The sequence below is a fragment of the Cherax quadricarinatus genome, chromosome 6 (genome assembly GCF_038502225.1).
Source record: "Cherax quadricarinatus isolate ZL_2023a chromosome 6, ASM3850222v1, whole genome shotgun sequence".
NCBI classification, from domain to species: Eukaryota; Metazoa; Arthropoda; class Malacostraca; order Decapoda; family Parastacidae; genus Cherax; species Cherax quadricarinatus.
The window spans coordinates 13161778-13182341 of record NC_091297.1 but is presented as its reverse complement, the minus strand read 5'-3'; the positions used below and the strand labels follow the sequence as shown (position 1 = coordinate 13182341).

At 41.9% G+C, this 20564-nt stretch overlaps 1 protein-coding gene across 10 annotated transcripts in view; it reads left to right on the top strand.

The window, feature by feature from the left end:
* Window positions 1-20564, top strand: part of Ptpmeg2 (Protein tyrosine phosphatase Meg2) — a 775124-nt gene that overhangs the window by 224830 nt on the left and 529730 nt on the right. For 4 of the 10 annotated variants that reach the window (XM_070080441.1, XM_070080432.1, XM_070080408.1 and 1 more), the window contains exon 2: window positions 7432-7519. The exons of the other annotated variants lie outside the window; for them this stretch is intronic. The gene's annotated coding sequence lies outside the window, so the exon portion shown is untranslated. The remainder of the gene's footprint in view (window positions 1-7431; window positions 7520-20564) is intronic. 10 annotated transcript variants of the gene reach the window in all.

Genomic DNA, 20564 nt, shown 5'->3' with positions numbered 1-20564 from the left:
GAGGTAATCAGTCCCTCAGCCTGGAGTCGATGTGTTCTAGTCCATCAATCTTGTAAAAGATTGATGGACTGAACACAAGTCCATCAATCTTGTAGAAGATTGATGGACTGAACACATCGACTCCAGGCTGAGAGACTGATTACCTCATACTCCTCCTCTCCTTACGCCTTCCTCTTTGTATTGGACTGATGAAGCCACTGTGTGGTGGCGAAACGTTTCCTGAATAAAGATTCCCATATGCTGCATAAGTGTCTCAATCTTCAACTTGTCGGTTTTTCAAACCATTCATCACATTCTAGGAATGAGTGATCTCTGATAGTGATATTCTTCAGAAGGATGTAGACAGAATGCAGTTACTGTTTGCTACTAGCCTTGTTGTGTAGAAGCTCTCTTCTCGCTGACCACGAAGTGGAGTCAAGTGTGGTACCTTGGCAACATTGGCTTTGTTCATAACAGTAAAGCCACTCACATCCCTCCGGTGTTGAAGGCTCTGCTGAAATGACAGATCTTTAAAGGCTAGGTCCAGGCGAGAGATGAGTCGTCTTGCTCTGCTCTCTGTTCTTTCAAGAAGCAGTAGATGATCCGTGACGGATGGGGGGGGGGGGGTCAGGGAGTCCAAGAAAGTGGAGCATACTCAAGGTGTGAGCGCTCGTGTGCCTCGTACACAGCCTTACAGCTTCTGCTATCGAGCAGATGCGAGTTACATCTAAATTATGTAAGCTTCCTGGCTGCCTTGTTTGCAAGATTTATTTTGTGCTTAATAGTTTTGAATCAAATTTCACCCCAAGGATAACCTCATCCCCGAGTTATAACACCCATTCATTCTATCTACTGTCCCAGCATTATCATCATGGTGCCTAGAGACCATCATTTGTGTTTTCTCAGAAACAGTTGTAACCTCTCTCTCTCTTTTCCTCTCCACTATCTCCTTCGCCGCCCCTCTTTTTCTATCCTCTCTCCCCTCTCAGAAATTTTATCAGTGAACGCAGTACGGTGCAGTAATACTAACTCACAAGGCGGACTTCTTCACGATCCTCACTTTACTGGTAGAATCACCATTAATGAAAACATTTAATATGAATTGTAATTATCAGTGCCCCTGCAATCTTCTTAGATGACTGCCAAGTCAGTTAGGTTATTAGTGCTGCTGGCTGATTACGACCTGCCTGCCGGAGTTTGTCAAGACAACCCTTTAATAAACAGGATTCCATTGTTAAATTTCCTTGTATTTGAAAGGATATTTTGGTCAGTGAGATATTGGTTAAAAAATACATTGTTTATAGATGTGACGATGGATGTGTCACATAATAGATTAGATCTTTATGAAAGACATATTACTGCACAAAACTGTTGACATCAACCAATGATTCAGTTGAACTTCTTGGTATTGAAGTGGAGAACAAGATTGTGGTGATTATCCTTGTATATAAACCACCGTCAGCAATGGCTACGGAGCTTACAGAACTGATAAGAAAAATAAATGCCTTGTAAATCCTATACCAAATATTTTCCTCGGAGATTTCAGCTTCCCAAACATGAAATGAAAGAAGACAAATCACATCGCTGCGCTAGAAATAATTCCTGGGAGCATGTTAGCTCAGCAGATACACACCATAGAGCTAATGGAGCTTTCTGAAAAGTTTGACTTAAACCAACAGATGACAGAACTCATGAGAAATACAAATACACTGGATTTGATGTATACGAACAGTAAACAACTAATTGGAGACATAATCACAAATACAATATTTTGTGATCACAACATCATACAAGTACAAATTATTATAAATGTAGGAGTGAAATACTCCAGTAATAATGTACGAACACTCCAGTAATAATGTACGAACACTCCAGTAATAATGTACGAACACTCCAGTAATGTACGAACACTTCAGTAATGTACGAATACTCCAGTAATGTACGAATACTGCAATAATAATGTACGAACACTCCAGTAATAATGTACGAACACTCCAGTAATAATGTACGAACACTCCAGTAATAATGTACTCCAGTAATAATGTACGAATACTCCAGTAATGTACGAATACTCCAGCAATAATGTACGAACACTCCAGTAATAATGTACGAATACTCCAGTAATGTACGAATACTCCAGTAATAATGTACAAACACTCCAGTAATAATGTACGAACACTCCAGTAATAATGTACGAACACTCCAGTAATAATGTACGAACACTCCAGTAATAATGTACGAACACTCCAGTAATAATGTACGAACACTCCAGTAATAATGTACTCCAGTAATAATGTACGAATACTCCAGTAATAATGTACGAACACTCCAGTAATAATGTACGAACACTCCAGTAATAATGTCCTAGTCATATCAGAGAACATGAATATGCCACATAAGAACATAAGAAAGAAGGAACTCTGCAGCAGGCATACTGACCCATGCGAGGCAGGTTCAATTCTCCTACCGGCTTAAGCCTTAACCTGGTCAGGTCAGGTCACAAACCTAGTCAGGTACTGAGGATTTCCGAGTTAAAACTAAAAGTTTAGCTTTCCTATCAGAAGTAGAAGAAGCAAAGTGAAGCAAAGAAAACATTTCGACACATGGAAAGTTTAAGAGCTGTTTGATGAATTAAACCGCTGATTACAGAAGTGTGACGACACGATGATGAGAAACATGAGCATCATTATGAAAGACTAATATGAATCTGTGTTCAACAATTCACTTAATGAAAGCAGGGTGGAGAATGCAGAACTTTTTTCATTATTTCTATAGGTCACACAATCATGCCCATGAGTGTGATGAGGAGGGTTAGTGATGTATCTGTCTTCAAGGAATAGTGTGTTGATAAAGGCTGGTGGATTCTGGTGAGTGGAGTAGAGGAAGGTTCCTCGTATGTGTGTGCTGATGTGCTTCCTGTGCTTTTGTTTATCCCTGGTTGCTGGACTACTTTGCTGTCATTCTCATTCTCTCTCTCTCTCTCTCTCTCGTTTGTCTTTGTTTCTGCTGTAATTGTATTAGTTTGCCTCAGATTTAACCTCCATTTTTATGTGCCTTCGTCTGCTCTTTCTCCATAAATTAACATACATTGATATGATCTGGTCTCTCATTGTGGAGTGTTGGTGTATTATTGTTTGGTAAGTGTGACGCAAGCAAGCCTAGGCTGGTGCTACCTTATGTTGCTTCGGTTCTAACATTGAAGGAGATGTTCATGCGCTGTTAAAGAGGTATTATCCTCACAAGAAAGAAACGCCAGCATTATCAAGTAGTATTCATAACAATTTTTAGCCTTAACCCCCAGCACCAGTCATCCATTAAATATAATTTACTTTATTGTGGTTAAAATCAGTATTATAGACAACCGTGACAACATCTGCCACCCTTTGTCCCCAGCCCTTCTTCCCTCCCTCCACTTCACCCACGCAAAGCAGCTATTTTAGTGTAGCAATGTTGCGAGGCTACAAGGCAGTTCAGCAGGCGTGCTGCCTGACTATCCATATAACTATAAAAAGTTATGTTTACTCTAATGCTCAGACAGTAAAATATCTAAGCTACTTCTACCACTGAGTATATCAAGGCTTGGTACTAGCAATATCTTAACTCTAGAAATATTTGGCAGGTATGTAATTTTAATTACTGTTAAGGAAGATATACTCACGGATGTTCATTTGGTGGTAGGTTAACTTCGTTCCCCTTCTTAAGTAAATGTTCTCTCCACTCGTTGCTTCCAGGTTGCTTGTAGTCAAGTTTAATGCTGGGTTGCAGTAAAGATTATAATGGTTGCAGTATGATGATGTCCGCAAGTGCTTTTAAAAGGCACAAATAGCAAAAGAAAGGACTTATATTAACATGACGTTTCTCCAAGGTGAAGTTTTATTAAAAACGGGTCCATGTATTGTCCAGGGGTGGGAGTAGGTGTGCAGTCCTGCCTGTACTGGTTAATTGGGTGATAGCCCGGTGCGAGAGCTTCACGATTTCAGGGTTTTAAATGTCAAGAAATGTTATTTTGTATAATCACAATTTTAATAAATCACTGAAAATCAAAAGGAATTAAAAAAAAAAGAAAACTTTCATAGTGGCCCAGTGGGACAAACGCCTTGTGACCTTTCCTGGATCCACCTCTGGGGCTTTAGTTGTATGTATTATCTTGGCAAACCATGGGATGTGTTGAGTACTCCAGAACAATGCTTGGAAAAGCTAAATACAGAAGCATATATTGAGAAATATTGAAAAAGAGGTCACACAGGATAAATAAAAGAAAAACCTCTAAGACATTAACCTCGTACTTAGATAAAGGACATTAACCTCGTACTTAGATAAATGACATAATCTGAGGACAAAAATAAATGCGGGAGATGCTGGAAGGAGAGAAGCTGTATAGCCCTTGTGGCTTAGCGCTTCTTTTTGATTATAATAATGGAAGGAGAGAAATACTTCATGTTTGGCAGCCCAGTGAACACTAGAAGACTCAGATAGGTTTTCTCGATGCCAGTCGGGTTTAGCTCCTGATCGCGGCCCACGCTACAAATTACTTAACGGATAATAACAATTTCTACAGACTTCAAAATTTCCTTTCTTTTTATACTGACAGAACTCAGAACTAACACACGATAAAAAAATGTAGCAGATCTCGGAATGAAAGTTCCAGGAATAATAGTCATGTACATTCAAGTCCTGGAAAATAATATTTTAGACAATGAGATTTTTAGAAGAAAAATCGGTAGTATGTAATATGTATTGAAAACTCGTGTGTTTTTTAGACTAAAATTTTTCATAGTTCAAGGACGGAGCTGGACAATATAGATTTATTTTATATTAATGCAATCAGTAAGACATTATTAAAGGGATTGTTTCAGGGCTATGGAACGGTGAAGAGATAAATACCTGTTAATGTCCCATCAACACGTTCCCATAAACAGGAGTGAGAAAGGAAGAAATGTAAAGTAAACCCAGTGTAAAGGGTGCCATAGGTACAATTTTGAGAGGTTTGTGTTCACATCTGGCAGTCTATAGTTCTTCATTCCTTTACCAGCAGATATTAAAAATATTGCCCATATGCACTGCTAGTCACGGCACTATGCCGCCCCTTCCCCACACACGTACCAAAACACATACCATGAAAGATTATAGTACATATATATTTGGACACTTACTGAGGTTTTAATGCTTGATACTGCATCCTTTACGCTTAATCACGTCCCTCAGCCATGTAGGAAGACTCTCACAAATTCTTGTCTCGTGTAGAGCAGCCTCCAGCTGTGGGATGGAACTGACATCCTTGCCCAGTAAACTTCATTTCACTATTAACCAGAGGTTCTCAATAGGGTTTAGGTCTGGGGAATTGCCTGACCAGTCATTAAAGAACTTCACAGTCCTTAAGCCACTGAACTACAGATTTGGTGGTATGACACGGTGCATCGCCCTTCCTAAAAACCGTAGCCCCCACACTTGTCAAACGCTTCAGGTAAATTGTCACACAATAACTCCAGGTAATTATACAGGTTCATATACTGGTTTTTGGGAAGCACAATGAGTTCACCAACAATCTGAGAACTGAAACATCCCCAAACCATTAGCGAGTCTGGGTGTTTGGTGGTCCTACAGGTGTAAAGTGGGTCCAGCGTACCCATGGGGGACATGTGTACCTCTGGACCGGTACACATGTCCCCCACGGTTACAAGTGAAGGTGAAGGTTGCTTCATCACTCCAAAGTACTTCAGACCACTGCTGAGGATTCCAGTGAAGGTATTTCTTTGCATAATCCAGCCTACGTATCTTCTGTGGCTTGGAGAGGATCGGTTTCTTAACCGGGTGGTGACTACTGTAGCCCAGTTCTGACACACGTCTGTTAACAGTTCTTACAGACACCTCTGAGAGAAAATGTGGGTTCTTTTCTTTCAATTCTCTAGCAGTTATCTTAAGTGTACTCTCTAACTGCTTCTTTAATACAGCTAGGGTACGAACAGGGAACAAATGTCTCCTTAGAGGGGCCAGGCAGAGGTAACTCGACACCACCACCACCAGCCTTGAAACACTGCACCCAGTTCCTCAGTGAACGCTCACACACACCAACATTCTCTACTATTTCTTTCGTCTGTTGCCCAGCTTTGTCAAGCCCTATGATCTGAGATATAGCATCAGGTGTTAAAAACTTCCTTTTATCCATAATCAAACATGTATAGCCCCAAAACCAAAGGGAACACTGGACAAAAGATGCAGCAGATAAGAGACGAAAGTGCAACACTTACTCTCACCATGGTAGCCACGTGAGCGCTGAGACACTGTGGAGTGTGACGGCAGGCCATGACGTCATGCTAACGGTTGCCACCCGGCATAATGCACTGACGAAAAAGACCCCTGCGTGGTAGGCCTCTGATTTTCGTCACGGCATTATGCCGGGGAGCTCACCCGGCATAATGTCGTGACTAGCACTGTAAAGGTTAATGTTTTGAAAGTGAATGTAGATATGGTTGTGTGGTAAGTGGCAGATCACTCAGAACATAATAGTTATGTAGTACTGTGTCCAGCAGCAACACGGTTGATCGTGGTAATAATAATTCAGAGTCAGGCTTGTAGTAAATAATATTAACGTAATAATCACTTTTTGTCTTGAGTTTTTCCTTAATATTTATGATTTTTCGTTTTCATGCTCCGGAGGAGGAAACATGCTTGTATTCGTTTGTTTTTGTGATTTGTTTAAACTTTATATGTACATAAGTCCTATAAACTCTGGCGTCACGTAATTGTTTACAGATGTGCTCTTAATGTTAGATCTGCTGCACTTGGCTCCACCACCATCCTCTAGTATTAAAAGTTTTTGGCAGGGAAGACAGCTTAAATGAGATGTAAACTGAGAATAATAAAGTTCTTAATAGTCACAGTTGTTCAGATTTTGCAAAGAGTTTGGGATTGTCTTGAAACTTGCTGTATAGTCCTTGTGGTTTAGCGCTTCTTTTTGATTATAATTATAATAATGTCTTGAAACTGATGCTTAATGAAATATAAATTGTAAATATAAATCTAGATGTACCTATTCTAATCACTTGGGACCTAGCTTGTAGGCGTGTGTCCATGAATTTTTCGCTTCTGTTCACGGGGTGGATTTGGGTGGCATGATAAACTTGCTGCTTTAGAGGCAAAATCTAAAATATGGTGGAAAACTTCAACCCGCGATCAGACAATTTTAGGACTGCTGGGCCACGGGTTCAAATTCCGCTTATTTAAAAATTCTTGTGATTCGTTTATTGTGATACTATCTCCTAGATCGTTCTCCTCGTGTGTTTTATTGTGCACCTCATATCCATCCTCTGGATGTTAAGGCCAGAGTATATGGATACATGAAAGACCAAATAGCTAGGCTCTTAAAGAACTAAAAAAAAGTATGTTATTTAGACATTGAATCGATAAATCATAATGAAAGAAAGATATGTTGAACTTTTGTTTACATTGCAGGTGAGTAGTTGATCATTGAGGTGGAGGAAGTCACCATCGACGCTGCAACTAGTGCAACACTGCTGGGTGTACACGTCACTGGGGACGAGTGAGTATACACATGTATACTTCTTGTTTTGGGTGGTTTGTGGTGGTATCGTAGTGGGTTGTAGTGTAATGTTAAGACCCGTCATGATGGTTGTTGTAGTACTGTAGTGGGTGTGACGTAATGTTAAGAACCGTCATTCATCATGTTTGTGGTGGTATCGTAGTGGATTTTATCATAGTGCTAGAACATGTACTCATATTTGTGGTGGTATTTGTATGTACAGTAGTGCCAGAGGTCTGAATCATCACTGGCGTGTTTACAACCCATACTCGCCTCACCAGCGACATGTGCAGATTTGAACTTTTTCTTCTGCTTTGCAGACATTATCTTGCCTGATATTTTGCGGCCGAGTTTTGTAATTTGCTTATTTGTGGTCAAATACTAGTTTTTTATAAGTTTATGTAACCTAACCTAAATTTAAGAAAATTGGTGTTTATATAAGAAACATGAGCAAGCACCAGGACATATTTATTAGATAAAGTTTCGGTTCTGGGACCATGATCACAGTGTAAGTTCACGGAAACCTACAGAAATTAAAGGTGGGAATCGCGTAACGTAATCAAATGAAGAAAGACAGGTGTTTATGAAATCGTGATTAGTGAGAAAAGTGTGGTGAGTAAGGGGGTTAGTCTTGGTGTGGTGAGTAAGGGGTTAGTCTTGGTGTGAGTTAGCAGTAGCAAGAGTATAAGATATGATCCCTGAGAAATTGAATATACACACTGTGAGCCTGGCTCTCAGATTGCATCTTGCTAGCTCTGTGACTTGCTCGTGCAGCACACACACTTTACAACAAGTTGCACATCTTATCACGCGCTTTTGTACTAGTAATCGAATTTGTAATGTTTGGTTGTAAATAATGTAAGTCTTCTTAGAAGTCTGAGGCGAAAGGCAACAAGATGTTTTGTGAAATCTGGTGGTGTGTAGACAGGGAAGTGTTGTGTGGGCAAGTGTTGTGTGGGCAAGGAAGTGTTGTGTGGGCAAGGAAGTGTTGTGTGGGCTAGGAAGTGTTGTGTGGGCAAGAAAGTGTTATGATTTGTGAACAAGGAAATCTTGTGTTAAGTAGGTAAGGGAGTATTGTGTTGTGTTGTGTAGGTAAGGAAGTAGAGTACATTACAATGTGGTAAGGTTTATCAAGGTGTTACACAGTATGGTAGAGTACATCACGGTGTGATAAGGTTCATCAGGGTGTTACACAATGTGCTTGTAGATGAATGGTTCAGAGAACCGACATGTTGTTGAATTAGACACATGTGCAACTCTTGGGTATCTTTATTGAGGAAACGTTTCGCCACACAGTGGCTTCATCAGTCCATACAAACGAGAAACTTGAAGAACAGGAGGAGACTGAGGTAATCAGTCCCTCAGCCTTGAGTCGATGTGGTCAGTCCATCAATCTTGAATAGAATACGGCATATGAGCGGAGAAGCAGCTTATAAACTGTAGACAGGTGAGGGGCAGCAGTCGTAGGTGGTGTCACATTTGTCCAATGTGGAAGTAGGTCGTGCCCAAGAGTTAGGCAAGTGAATGGATTGTAGATGAATGGTTCAGAGAACCATTCATCTACAATCCTGTCAGACACTGCAACTTCTTGGGATCTTAATACCTGGGAATTCTTCGCTTGCCTAACCCTTGGGCACGACCTACTTCCACATTGGACAAATGTGGCACCACCTACGACTGCTGCCCCTCACCTGTCTACAGTTTATAAGCTGCTTCTCCGCTCATATGCCGTATTCTATTCAAGATTGATGGACTGACCACATCGACTCAAGGCTGAGGGACTGATTACCTCATTCTCCTCCTGTTCTTCAAGTTTCTCCTTTGTATGGACTGATGAAGCCACTGTGTGGCGAAACGTTTCCTCAATAAAGATACCCAAGAGTTGCACATGTGTCTAATTCAACACACAATGTGGTAGAGTACATGACAGTGTACAAAGTACATCACAGCGTGGCAGAGTGCAGAACATTCTAAGGATTTGAATCAGTGTTCAGTGATCTTTATCGACGCCAGTAAAGTTGAAAATCATTGATCATCCCACCCTACAAATGATATATCTGACACTAACACTAATCCTTCAGAATTCGAAAGGAAGGAAAAACATTACCCACATAGACACCTGGTTATCTTTAAGAAGGCACTGGACTGGCACCCAAAGTCAGTACCTGACCAACCGGGCTGTGGTTCGTACGTCAGATTGCATGCGGCCAGCAGTAACAGCCTGGTTGATCAGACCCTGATCCACCATGAGGCCTGGTCTCAGACCGAGCCGCGGGGGCGTTGATCCCCCGAAACCCTCTCTAGGTAAATTCCAGGTAAACCGAGGCAGGTAGGCAGGCAGTACCTGGGCTTGATTCCCACCATGTTTTCTTCATAAAAAAAAAAAACGCAGCGTATAATAAGCAAAGACATTTACGCTTACTTTAGAGAAGGAGCTTAGATTCAAGTGGAATCTCATAGGTCATTAAAATGTGTAGCCTCAGCCCCTGTACTCAAAGAAGGCTGCAGAACAATAGCAACAAACTACACACCCGTAGCAACAAACTACACACCCGTAGCAACAAACTACACACCCGTAGCAACAAACTACACACCCGTATCAACAAACTACACACCCGTAGCAACAAACTACACACCCGTAGCAACAAACTACACACATCATAAGTCTTAAAAAAGTGTCCAAACACACCATGTTACTGGCTTTATGGTAACGCATGAATTACACCACTTAACATGGCAGGAAGATTATCTTTCATAAGTATTAGATCATTATAACAAAATTACTTAGGCTTTGGAAGGAAAACAAAACGCTGGTGCAGTCTACAAGGATATTGCAAAGACATTTGATAACTAGATGTAACAAAAATGAATATTCAGATTTATAAAAAAAATCAGAGAAGGGGGTAGTAAATAAAGTTGGGTTGCAGTAAAATAAAAAGTTGGATACCCCAAGGTACGATCCTGGTATCATTGGTGTTTCTTATCTTTATAGCAAACAGAGATCACAGCTTGGTATCAAGTTTCTTGCAGACGGTACCAAAATGAGTATGACAGCTTAATGGAGGAGACAGAAAAATTAGAAACAAATATCAACAAAGTCTTCCAATGGGCAAATTAAAATAACATGGTGTTCAGTAGTGACAGATTTCAACTGCACAGGCATGAGAAAAATAAAAACCTCAGAAAAAGCACAGGAAACAGAAGGTACTAGTTTTGAACCTGTACACTTCTTTAAAAACTTAATGCAGTGTACAATTTGGGAACACTGTGTCACTATCCTTGATCCAAAACAATTCACCATATTACCAGCAGATACCAGAAATAGACAGTTTTCAAGAAGAAATTGGACACCTTTCATCTACCACTACTGATTAGCTGGATTACGATGGCTATGTGAGCCTCGTGGTCGCTAGCACTAACAATCTGGTTGAACAGTTAGTCGTTCAACAGAGAAGCCTGACCTCAGACCGGGCTGAGAGGCTAGAAGAGCCTCGAAGCTGATCGCAGGTTAAGAGTATGATAGTGTACATCACAGTGTTGCATTAATAAGTGTTGGGGTGTTACCTTGGAGCTTGAGTGCCGGTGAAGACTGAGAGAGAGGCAGCTGCACCTCCACAAATAGGACATTCTTCCCTACTGTTGGGAGGTCTTTCCTTTGACGTGGAGTCAATATCTTCTCCGCCTGACTGTCACCTCCTGCTGTAACTTTTTTTTTATATCCAGGTACCTTCTCGAGTATTTTTACCTGCGGCTATACTACTCGTTGGTGTGGTGGTGTGTGTGTGTATATATATATATATATGTCGTGCCGAATAGGCAGAACTTGCGATCTTGGCTTAAATAGCAACGCTCATCTTGCCATATAGGACAAGTGAAAATTTGTGTATGCAATAATTTCGCCAAAATCATTCTGAACTTAACGAAAAAAATATATTTCACTGTGTTTGTTTAGCATTAGATTATTGTAAACAAATCTAAAATATATTTAGTTGGGTTAGGCTAAAATAAATTGTTCTTGTTATAATAAGGTTAGGTAAGTTTTCTAAGTTACTTTTGGTGCAAAATTATAAATTTTTACATCAACATTAATGAAAAAAATATATCTTTAAACGTATAAGAGAAAATTTTAGAAAGGATTTAATTTTAAATGAGTTCTTGCTAATTGACCAGTTTTACATATTCGGCACGACATTTTATATATATATATATATATATATATATATATATATATATATATATATATATATATATATATATATATATATATATATATATATATATATACAATGCCTGCACTTTAAAGGAGGGGTTTGGGATATTGGCAGTTTGGAGGGATATGTTGTGTATCTTTATACGTATATGCTTCTAAACTGTTGTATTCTGAGCACCTCTGCAAAAACAGTGATAATGTGTGAGTGTGGTGAAAGTGTTGAATGATGATGAAAGTATTTTCTTTTTGGGGATTTTCTTTCTTTTTTGGGTCACCCTGCCTCGGTGGGAGACGGCCGACTTGTTGTAAATATATATATATATATATATATATATATATATATATATATGTATATATATATATATGTATATATATATATATATATATTTCAGAGTGGTTGTTTTGCATATATATATATATGTATATATATATATATATGTATATATATATATGTATATATATGTATATATATGTATATATATATTTCAGAGTGGTTGTTTTATATATATATATATATATATATATATATATATATATATATATATATATATATATAATACACATTGAGAAGTGTGTCACACCGCATATCTGTGATTTTTTAAGTTATGACCGGCTTCCTTGCATCCCGGCTGTTGCTGTTGGCGGCTTGCTGACCCATATACCCATCACAGCCTGGTTGATATGGCACTTGGAAGAGACAGTGATCCTGTTTTCTCTTGAAAACTTCTTTATTTGTTCTGGCAATATTTCTGACATCTGTTGGTAACAGGTTGAGCCACAGACGTTGATAAGTGTTCTTTTAGTGTGGGTGTATTGCCTCTACTTTTCACTGGATTTATTTTATACTTCCATATCTTTCACCCAAGTAAGTTGTTATGGTAGGGTGTAGATTTGGGACCTGGCCCACTAATATCTTCCAGGCATACATTATTAGGTAACTCTTCATCGCTCCAGAGTACATTTCCAGTGCTTTGTGTCGTTCCTGGTACTTAAAGTTCACGAAGGTTTGTTGAAAAGTTGAACACCTCTGATACTTCTCACCTTCTCTCTTAGTGTAATCGGCGCGTTCCTGCTTTTCATTGGAGGTACTTAAGTAATTCAGATGTTGAATGAACACTGGCAATGAAAGCTCTCTTAAATTTTCAAGCTCAGCAATCTCGCCTGCCTTACAGGGAGACATTAGTATACAGTAATATTCCAGTCTGAAGACAACATTTGAATTGAAAGAGCATCGTCAGTAGATCAGCACTTCTTGTCTTGAACATTCTAGTTATCTAGCCTATTGTACCGATAGGAACATTATGGAGGTCCTTGAATGTGACATCTGACATCATCACTTCAAAATCTCGCACTGGGAGCCTTCACAATGTTGAATATTTTGAGTTTGTCCTATACTCCGTTCCATTTTTTATTTCATCCTTTTTTCTAGAGCAGAGTAACAGAAACTTGTTCTCAGTGAATAAGTGATAAGACAATACCAAGATTTTTGCCGATACCAATACACAGTTATAAGCCGTTACTGATACCATCAAAATTAGCCAATACCATCAAATTGGCCGATACCCACCGATACCCACCGATACCGATACCATTACTCAATTTTAATCCGATATGGATACATTGGCACACCCCCTACATGGAACATCATGTTGTTGGCTTGTTGTCCGAAGCCTCTTGAAGATTCCCTGTATCTTACACGGACGCCACTATCATATAAGTACTGTTCTCATCAGCAACGGCTGTTACAGTGTCCTTGTGTATGTGGATAATGTATGAGAAGCAGAACTGAGACGAGGACTGTGCCTTGATTAATATTTTTTTTTTTAACTGCTCCAGTCTCAGACTTCACTGTTTACTGCTACTCTTTGAGCTCTGTTTAAGAAGTTAAATAAGTATCTGCCTTCTTTTCCAGTTATTCCTTGTGCACCTATTTTGTGCGCTGTCACACTGTGGACGCACTTACCGAATGCTTTCACAAAATCAGTATTTATATTGTCTTTCAGTGCACCCATGAGTGTGGTAATGATCTAGTAGTTTCAGAAGAGGAGCTACCTGCTCGAAACCCATGCTGCCCTGGATTGTGTAATTGTTGTGATTGCGAGTGACTGGAAGTCTTCTTTCTTAGAACACGTTCATAGATTTTGACGTGTGAAGTTAGTGTTATTGGCCTATAGTTTTTTGCGATTGCTTTACTGCCCTCTTTATGATATGGGCAATATTGGTAGTTTGTAATTACTCTGTGACTTGATAAAGCCCACTGTGTGAGCGAAACGTTGTCAATAAAGGATCACATTATACTGCTTCTGTGTTTATTTTTCCATTGTGTCGGTATTTTATACCATTTATTTTCTTCCTTGTGTCCAGGCTCCTCCTCCATAGAATACTGAAGGCCTGAGATAGGTTTTTTTTTTTCACAAATTTTCACGAATGTGAAGCTCCAAGAGTTTTGGCCTGGGGTAGAATGCATGGGTAAGCCATCGATGGCTTCTTCAAACTCATCTGAAGATGGGGAGGCTTCATGAAAGTGTAGAGATGTCGGCTGTGTTTTGAGTCTCGTTTAAGGAAAAAACTCATTGGGGTCGTCGATCTGTAGACTGAGGAGTGGTGTGTAGGCAAGTGGCTTAGAGAACCGACAAGTTGAGAAATTAGACACTTGTGCAGCAATTGGGTATCTTTATTTTGGAAACGTTTCGCCAGTCAGTGGCTTCCTCAGTCCAATACAGAAAAGAATGCTTGATGATCAGGAGGTTTGAGGTAATCAGTCTTTCAACCAGGAGACGATACGATCAGTCTTGATACAGATGCAGCATATGGTTGGTTGGTCAAGTTTGTCAGGAAACATAAGTGTTTTTTTGATGCGGGTCTTAGATGATGACCCGCAGCTGCAACATATAATCAGAGAAGAGGCTTATACATGTATACTGCAGACAGGTGAGGCGGTGCAGTCGTAGGCGGTGTCTTCATGGAAAAATACACAGGTGGAAATAGGTCATACCTATAGGTTAGGCAAGCGTAGAATTCACTGTGTCAAGATGTTGCAACGTTTTGGCATCTTGGTACAGTAAATTCTACGCTTGTCTAACATACAGGCATGACCTACTTTCACCTACGTCACCATGGTGACGCCGCCTACCACTGCTCCGCCTCTACTGTCTGCAGTATATAAATCCCTTCTCTGATCATATGCTATATTCTTATCAAGATTAATGAACAGATTGATTACCTCAAATTCCTTCTGATCGTCAGCCATTCTTATCTGTGGAAAATAAACACAAAGACAGTACAATGCGATCCTCTAATGACTACGTTTCGCCCACCTAGTGGGCTTTATCAAGCCACAAACAGATCTACCTGGGCAGAGAGTACATGAGCATATATTTAGGGAGCATAGTGACGTAAAGAGTCAGGTGGGGAATGAATCTGAAAATGGTATACAATGCCATGCTGAGCTGAGAAGAGAAGAGGTATTTGAGAAGGAGCTGCAGGTCAGAGAAGATCAGAAGCGGAGTACGGGCGCGAGGGATAAAGACTGCAAGTCACGTTCAAAGTATAAAAAAAAATGCCGTAGCAAAATAGTTATCAAGAGGAAAGCAGAGTAATTCTTGTGGAACCAGTCAGGTTATGATAGCTATGTAGGCTGAGGTTTGTCGGTAGCAACAGCCTGGCTCATCAGATCAACAAGGTCGCCCGGTCTTATGTTGAGTTGTGAATTAGAGACAGAGGAGGCAGCTGTTGTGGGAATATAAATACCTGGCTGCTTGCTGAACTGGGGTTTCAATCCTATTGACTACACAAGGGTCATTAAGGCTCCGTGTAACTTACCGTACCTTTGATATACCTCTGATGGATCTCGAGAGTTTACTTACCTCATCAGCGTGGCCCTGGACAAGACTTGTCCTGTGCTTGGCTGGTCAGTCAGGTTATGTTTCTGCTGTTGGCCAGTGGCCCACATGTCCATCACAGCCTGGTTGATCCGGCATCTAGAAAAAGTACCTATCCAGTTTCCTCTTGTAGACTTCTACACTTGTCACCTGTTCACCACCAGGGAAGATTACTTTAATCCTTAGTTTAGGGTTTAAAATAAACCCATGATGTACATACGCTGTGAGACCCCATGATGTACGTAAGCTGTGAGACCCCATGATGTACGTAAGCTGTGAGACCCCATGATGTACGTAAGCTGTGAGACCCCATGATGTACGTAAGCTGTGAGACCCCTTGATGTACGTAAGCTGTGAGACCCCATGATGTACGTAAGCTGTGAGACCCCATGATGTACGTAAGCTGTGAGACCCCATGATGTACGTAAGCTGTGAGACCCCATGATGTACGTAAGCTGTGAGACCCCATGATGTACGTAAGCTGTGAGACCCCATGATGTACGTAAGCTGTGAGACCCCATGATGTACGTAAGCTGTGAGACACCATGATGTACGTAAGCTGTGAGACCCCATGATGTACGTAAGCTGTGAGACCCCATGATGTACGTAAGCTGTGAGACCCCATGATGTATATACGCTGTGAGACCCCTTGATGTACATACGCTGTGAGACCCCATGATGTACGTAAGCTGTGAGACCCCATGATGTATATACGCTGTGAGGCCCCATGATGTATATACGCTGTGAGACCCCTTGATGTACATACGCTGTGAGACCCCATGATGTACGTAAACTGTGAGACCCCATGATGTACGTAAGCTGTGAGACCCCATGATGTACATACGCTGTGAGACCCCTTGATGTACATACGCTGTGAGACCCCATGATGTACATACGCTGTGAGACCCCTTGATGTACATACGCTGTGAGACCCCTTGATGTACATATGCTGTGAGACCCCTTGATGTACATACGCTGTGAGACCCCTTGATGTACGTAAGCTGTAAGACCCCATGATGTACATACGCTGTGAGACCCCTTGATGTACATATGCTGTGAGACCCCTTGATGTACATATGCTGTGAGACCCCTTGATGTACGTAAGCTGTAAGATCCCTTGATGTACATACGCTGTGAGACCCCTTGATGTACATATGCTGTGAGACCCCTTGATGTACATATGCTGTGAGACCCCTTGATGTACGTAAGCTGTGAGACCCCATGATGTACATACGCTGTGAGACCCCTTGATGTACATACGTTGTGAGACCCCATGATGTACGTAAGCTGTAAGACCCCATGATGTACATACGCTGTGAGACCCCTTGATGTACATACGCTGTGAGACTCCTTGATGTACATACGCTGTGAGACCCCTTGATGTACGTAAGCTGTGAGACCCCATGATGTACATACGCTGAGACCCCATGATGTACGTAAGCTGTAAGACCCCATGATGTACATACGCTGTGAGACCCCATGATGTACATACGCTGTGAGACCCCTTGATGTACATACGCTGTGAGACCCCTTGATGTACGTAAGCTGAGAACCCCATGATGTACATACGCTGTGAGACCCCTTGATGTACATACGCTGTGAGACCCCTTGATGTACGTAAGCTGTAAGACCCCATGATGTACATACGCTGTGAGGCCCCATGATGTACATACGCTGTGAGGCCCCATGATGTACATACGCTGTGAGACCCCTTGATGTACATACGCTGTGAGACCCCTTGATGTACGTAAGCTGTGAGACCCCATGATGTACGTAAGCTGTAAGACCCCATGATGTACATATGCTGTAAGACCCCTTGATGTACGTAAGCTGTAAGACCCCATGATGTACGTAAGCTGTAAGACCCCATGATGTACGTAAGCTGTAAGACCCCATGATGTACATACGCTGTGAGACCCCTTGATGTACGTAAGCTGTAAGACCCCATGATGTACGTAAGCTGTAAGACCCCATGATGTACATATGCTGTGAGACCCCATGATGTACGTAAGCTGTAAGACCCCATGATGTACGTAAGCTGTAAGACCCCTTGATGTACATATGCTGTGAGACCCCATGATGTACATACGCTGTGAGACCCCATGATGTACATATGCTGTGAGACCCCATGATGTACGTAAGCTGTAAGACCCCATGATGTACGTAAGCTGTAAGACCCCATGATGTACGTAAGCTGTAAGACCCCATGATGTACATACGCTGTGAGACCCCATGATGTACATACGCTGTGAGACCCCATGATGTACATACGCTGTGAGACCCCTTGATGTACATACGCTGTGAGACCCCTTGATGTACGTAAGCTGTGAGACCCCATGATGTACATACGCTGTGAGACCCCATGATGTACATACGCTGTGAGACCCCATGATGTACATACGCTGTGAGACCCCTTGATGTACATATGCTGTAAGACCCCATGATGTACATACGCTGTGAGACCCCATGATGTACATACGCTGTGAGACCCCATGATGTACATACGCTGTGAGACCCCTTGATGTACATACGCTGTGAGACCCCATGATGTACATACGCTGTGAGGCCCCTTGATGTACATACTCTGTGAGACCCCATGATGTACATACGCTGTGAGACCCCTTGATGTACATACGCTGTGAGACCCCTTGATGTACGTAAGATGTGAGACCCCATGATGTGCATACGCTGTGAGACCCCATGATGTACATATGCTGTGAGACCCCATGATGTACATACGCTGTGAGACCCCATGATGTACATACGCTGTGAGACCCCTTGATGTACGTAAGCTGTGAGACCCCATGATGTACATATGCTGTAAGACCCCACGATGTACATACGCTGTGAGACCTCATGATGTACATACGCTGTGAGACCCCATGATGTACACACGCTGTGAGACCCCAAGATGTACATACGCTGTGAGACCCCATGATGTACATATGCTGTGAGACCCCATAGTGTACAATTGTAAGACCCCATGGTGTACATACGCTGTGAGACCCCATGATGTACATACGCTGTGAGACCCCATGATGTACATTCACTGTGAGACCCCATGATGTACACTCACTGTGAGACCCCATAGTGTACAACTGTGAGACCCCATAGTGTACAACTGTGAGACCCCATAGTGTACAACTGTGAGACCCCATAGTGTACAACTGTGAGACCCCATAGTGTACAACTGTGAGACCCCATAGTGTACAACTGAGACCCCATAGTGTACAACTGTGAGACCCCATAGTGTACAACTGTGAGACCCCATAGTGTACAGCTGTGAGACCCCGTAGTGTACAACTGTGAGACCCCATAGTGTACAATTGTGAGACCTCATAGTGTACAACTGTGAGACCCCATAGTGCACAACTGTGAGACCCCATAGTGTACAACTGTGAGACCCCATAGTGTACAACTGTGAGACCCCATAGTGTACAACTGTGAGACCCCATAGTGTACAACTGTGAGACCCCTTAGTGTACAACTGTGAGACCCCATAGTGTACAACTGTGAGACCCATAGTGTACAACTGTGAGACCCCATAGTATACAACTGTGAGACCCCATAGTGTACAACTGTGAGACCCCATATTGTACAACTGTGAGACCCCATAGTGTACAACTGTGAGACCCCATAGTGTACAACTGTGAGACCCCATAGTGTACAACTGTGAGACCCCATGGTGTACAACTGTGAGACCCCATGGTGTACAACTGTGAGACCCCATAGTGTACAACTGTGAAACCCCATAGTGTACAACTGTGAGACCCCATAGTGTACAACTGTGAGACCCCATAGTGTACAACTGTGAGACCCCATAGTGTACAACTGTGAGACCCCATAGTGTACAACTGTGAGACCTCATAGTGTACAACTGTGAGACCCCATAGTATACAACTGTGAGACCCCATAGTGTACAACTGTGAGACCCCATGGTGTACAACTGTGAGACCCCATAGTGTACAACTGTGAGACCCCATAGTGTACAACTGTGAGACCCCATGGTGTACAACTGTGAGACCCCATAGTGTACAACTGTGAGACCCCATAGTGTGTAACTGTGAGACCTCATAGTGTACAACTGTGAGACCCCATAGTGTACAACTGTGAGACCCCATAGTGTGCAACTGTGAGACCTCATAGTGTACAACTGTGAGACCCCATAGTATACAACTGTGAGACCCCATAGTGTACAACTGTGAGACCCCATGGTGTATAACTGTGAGACCCCATAGTGTACAACTGTGAGACCCCATGGTGTACAACTGTGAGACCCCATAGTGTACAACTGTGAGACCCCATAGTGTACAACTGTGAGACCTCATAGTGTACAACTGTGAGACCCCATGGTGTACAACTGTGAGACCCCATAGTGTACAACTGTGAGACCCCATAGTGTACAACTGTGAGACCTCATAGTGTACAACTGTGAGACCCCATGGTGTACAACTGTGAAACCCCATAGTGTGCAACTGTGAGACCTCATAGTGTACAACTGTGAGACCCCATGGTGTACAACTGTGAGACCCCATAGTGTGCAACTGTGAGACCTCATAGTGTACAACTGTGAGACCCCATAGTGTACAACTGTGAGACCCCATGGTGTACATACACTGAAACTTCAGAGTCTGTTTACCTTTGCGTGGGAGGGGCGAGGAAGACTCGCTTCCTGGTAGACTGCTGTGATGCTGTCGGGAAGGCGGCGATGACGTTGATTGTGGAGGAGGATGGGGGGGCTGGTGGCCTGGTGGGGTAGGGAGGGGGTATGGTATGCGTGTAACATAATTACCTACATAAGACACTTCATGAAGACGCCTCGTGCCCTCCTCAACTACACTTCTCAGAACACACATTATACTTAATATTGTTCATTAACAGTATTGTAACTCGCCTGCTGTGTGTTGGATGATAGTTTCATCATCCAAATGTCCCGTGTTGTGGGTGATAGCGT